The sequence below is a fragment of the Atractosteus spatula genome, chromosome 7 (assembly GCF_055471065.1).
Source record: "Atractosteus spatula isolate fAtrSpa1 chromosome 7, fAtrSpa1.hap1, whole genome shotgun sequence".
Classification (NCBI taxonomy): Eukaryota; Metazoa; Chordata; class Actinopteri; order Semionotiformes; family Lepisosteidae; genus Atractosteus; species Atractosteus spatula.
In genome coordinates, this window is record NC_142712.1 from 47,282,673 (window position 1) to 47,287,586 (window position 4,914).

Sequence of the window (4,914 nt, forward strand, 5' to 3'; positions counted from 1 at the left end):
GAAGCTCACAGTGGCTTTTCGGTAATTATCTTAATCGGGCAAATTGAGAATCACGTATGCAACGCAGAAATATGAATACTGTAAATCGTTATTTTTCTTTAAAGTTCATCTTAATTTTGTGTGGTGTAATTTGATTACATCGTGTTTATCATGAACAGGTACCATAACCTTATTTCTATTCCTTGTGTGCAGCATTGTAAATGTCCCAATACTTCAACCCTGCCACGCAAGAACAAGTCAGAGTGCTGTACTGCACTGTATTCAAAACCGAAAGAGATGTATTATCAGTTAGAACTCTGCTGCCCTCTACTGGGCAATCACCTTTACAGCATCAGGGACATCGTTTCCCACCGAAAGCACAGTGTATGCAATACATACAGTATACGGAACACGTAGTTCAGGTGGGTAGCTGCGTCAGCATGCGTAGGCTGCAAAGGAACAAGTAATAGGTTTATTCCATGCTGGGAAAAAAAGAAGAAAGAAAACACAACGTTTCGGCCGTGGAGCCTTCTTCAGGTGACACCGAAACGTTGTGTTTTCTTCTTTTTTTCAGCATGGAATAAACCTATTACTTGTTCCTTTGCAGTATACGGAACACGTCCAATTCAGGGTTGAGGGGGAGTTGGAGCCTATCCTGGCAAGCAACGGGCGCAAGGCAGGGTACACCTTGAATGAGACGCCAGTCAATCGCAGGGCACACACCACTCACACCAGGACCAGTCTTCCCCGAAGCCAATTAACCTACCAGTATGTTTTTGGACTGGAACTGGAGGACGCGGAGAAAACACACGCGAACACGGGGAAATCTTGCGAACTCCAGTTTCCCGGGTCCAGAACTGAACCGAGGGCTCCAGCTCAGCAAGGCGGCAATGCAAACATCTGCGACACGGAGCCGCCCATAGGTTCTTTCTAAACTATATTGTGATTTATTTTAGAGCATCCCAGTGACTATTCACGACTGTGCAACAAGAGGTGGAAAGATTCACTAACGTCCACTCGCTATCTCCCTAAAACTGGAAACGTACTGTACCTGACACCCTACTACAGGTTTTCTGAAAGTTACTTTAAACCTCCAGCATAATATTTGTAATAATGATATGTGAATCATATAAATAAAAGAAACAGAATGATAAAAGTGATTTGTAGTTGATTTATCATGCAATTAAATTCAGACTGAGACATTCTTTGATAAAGTGTAATATTACTGTAGCAGCATCACAACATGTTTTGTATTTAAACATTATTACTGCTGCCTCCGTCTATATACTGTACCACACACGCCTTAACTCGAATGCAGTGTGTTAGCAGCTCTCATACTTTAAAACATTTTCGGATTCATAATGCTTTCGTTTTACTCGGCCAAGAATTTCCAATCAGGATTGATTATTTCTAGAAGAACTATAATTCCATGTAAATACTGTACTGGAGCTTTCAGACCACAGTGCGGCTCTAAAACACTGCTATTATTACTAACATAACCAAACACAAGCGTGGTTGCAGGAGCAGAATAACTGGGTATAAACATCTGTCGTGAAACTGCCAAACATTATCTGCAACATATGGACAGCAGGGGGCATTTCAATGCATCTGTAACCGATTAGGAATTTGGAATGCTTTTTCAATAAACAAAAAATAACTAACAACTTCTTCAGCCAAATATATCTGAACAGGTCTATGATTCTTTGGGGAAAAAGTCAGCGAAGTTGCAGGTTATTTAGCACCTAAGTAATAAATAAAATACATTTAAGATTAAATAACCTACTACATGGGACAAAAAACACTTTAACAAGGCTGGTTTATGTTAAAAGGTTTAACTAAATACGTAAAACATAATTCAGCAGTTGACGGGTGAGCGGTACTTGTCTTGGATAAACGTTCAGAAGTTAAGGCATTTTGTTTCCGCTTCGAAAGTCCTGTAAAATAAGGTAATTGATTTGGTTGAGCAGTTTTACGGCAGGGTTAGGTATGATACTGCTTCAAAACGTGTCTTAAATCACATCAAGTCTCTGCAGACTCCGTGGGTTCTGAGATTAGTCCCCAGAAAGAGACAAAGAAGCACTGTACCTACAGTTCAGTGACCTGGGACTGTTGCACAAGGAGGTTTGTTTTGTGTACATTCACTACCACGCAGCACTGCTCATGCTTTTCATTATAGTCATTGGATTTTCAAGTACGCTGGACTGTTTTTGATTAAACTGCTTACTATATAAAATTCATTTTCATCTGTTATTGGATTCCCCATTCGTGACTATGAAATGTACTTAAAAAAAACAAATTTTCTATTTCCAGCAAAACCTCCTAGAAAAAATTTCAGTCTGATTTTAAGGAATAACTGTCCAGTACAGGTTTCAGCTATGATCTCTGGTACCACCTTCCAATACTTTCTCACATAAATTAAAGTAGCAGACCACTCTGACATTTCAAAATCGATTTTAAAGTAATTATTGTGGACAGTGGACATTTGCAGAGAATATTCAGATTCACTCAATGCTCTGAGTCAGGGTCCGGCCTTTGCATGCTTTCAAGCACTTTATTATCCAATTCCCATTACTGCTCCAGGAAACAGGATTTAACGATTTAGCCTCATCTCCTAGATGTCAGGATCCACTCTGGCTCTTTGGAAATACAGCATTCAAACACCACTTCAGCATTCAACACCCATGCACTTCTGTGACTGTAATAATCTGTTCACCTCTTCATCTGAAAGATTTAAATACTGCAGTCTTGGGTAAAAAAAAGATTTAATCAAGAATTATTGCTACTAGCAATAAAGGTGCTGGGCAGAAGAGGCTGTAGGAGAGGATATTTGGCAGGTTCTTTTCCTCCCAGAAGATATCCCCCACCTTTTCTTGGGGTCTGCTGGAATTTCATTGGTGCAGACAGAAGTTACCAGGCCATGGTGTTTCATTTTCACACTGTCTGTGTTAACCAGTGCTCCAGATCCAATTTAAACTTGCCCATTACTGCACTACAGACAAAGCTTACCTCATTCAGCTTTGAGAGATGGGTCATGATTACACAGTCTGGTAATTTTCTGCCAGACAGGTGTTGTCCTGTCTGTTCCTAGTCATCTGTGCTGACTCAGGACACCTTCAGAGGAAGAGGTGTGACCTGTCAAGACACGCTCTGTACAGCTAGTACACAACGAAATGGCGAAAATGTCATTTATTACTTTGAGGTGACAGGACATGTTGCCTCAGGCTCAGAACTTCTGCGTTTATAAGAAAACATATAGGAACAATATGTAAGATCTCACAAAAAGTTATGAATTAATGTCCAAGGGCCTTGGTGTGAGTGTGAAGTGTTAAAATCACCCTTGACCTCTGTCAGGCCTGAGGGTTTTATTTGACATTAAATACAGGTTTTACTTCTGAGGGTTCCCTTGTTTACCTCAAACACTTGGCCCAGTTTTCACCTGCAGGTTCTCGGAGTATGGAACAAGCTACCCAGCCACGTTTGTGAGACCGATATCCTCATTTCTTTCAAGAAAGGGGTAGATGAGATCTTTGGATCAATTAACTACTATCAAACAGGCTAGATGGACCAAATGGCCTCCTCTTGTTTCTAACCTTATGTTCACAGCATAAAGGACCAGTATTACACTCACTCTGCTCATGAAGTGAACCAGTGACATAGTATCCAGGCAGTGCAAGCAGTCCATCAGATAAACACAAAAGACCTCCAGGATGAAAGGAACCCCCCCCAGTTCCTTCAGTATTTTTCTCCACAGCAGCAGTCTGAAGTTGGGGAGAAAAACTGCCGCTTCTTGCAAACCAAATAAATGCTGTATTCAGTGGAGGATAATAAATCTTGCTTCCAGCCTTATAGAAGCCCAACCCCATAAATGCCACAGGAAAAACCAAACTACCAAAAACTAAAAGAAAACACCAGTCTTTTACAATGCTTCAAATCAATCCGCTTTTCCAGTTCCAAAGGAAGCAGAAAAAAAAACAAAAGTTCACTGTCAGGAAACAGACCTTCAGGGATTTGTTTTAATATATACTGCCAAAGATTTTCGAAAGGTCACTAATGTGAATTGCTGAATCTTATGGTTTTAATCAAGTTGGTAATAACTTAAATGTTCTCATGGACATTTGCATTTATTAATGAAGCTGAACGCATGCCCTGGCTACAAACAGAATTGAAAATGGGATGGATTTCAATTACATCATATAACAGGCATTTAAAACAAATACAGAAACTGTCTCTGATTAAGAAGCCACCTGCAAATTCAAGGACATACAAGGACTGGTATAACTACAGTCTCCACACAAACCTTTTCCCCTTTGCGTTGATAAAACAGATGTGCTTCAAAGCTTTTAAACACAATTGGAGGTACATCTCCAGGACTGATTATGCGATCCATTTTGGTATTGCACAAGAGCATGAAATACCTGTTGCTTTTGCGGGATGGATATTTAAGCAATCATATGTTGTTCAATCCCGTAAATAGTTCAAGGAAATAAACAGTGCTTATTGATATTTAGTTCCAAGCTGGTGGCTTTTAAGGGTTGCAGCAAATTGGGGCCTGGACATTGCATTGATGTCCAGCATTCACTGGAAGGTATGAGGGAACTGAAACAACCAGCAACCAGAGGTAGCATTGAAAATCCATCCAGAAGGCACTTCAGTCCAGAAAGCAAGAGCTGGAAAGCCAGCATCACTAACTGCTACACCACCATGCCACCCCGTTCTTGAAATTCCTGAGATAATTCTGTAATCATATTGTATCACACAGATAGAATCAGGTGCATTCTACAGTAACATCTGCTCTCTAACATTGATAAATAACGAGCAATTGCTGTATTCATATATTCCGAGACAAGAAAAAAAATCATCTAATGCGAAATAACATCCCCATTTGTATGCAGGACACTAACAAACATTATAAAGAATGGGAAAATCACAAAAGCG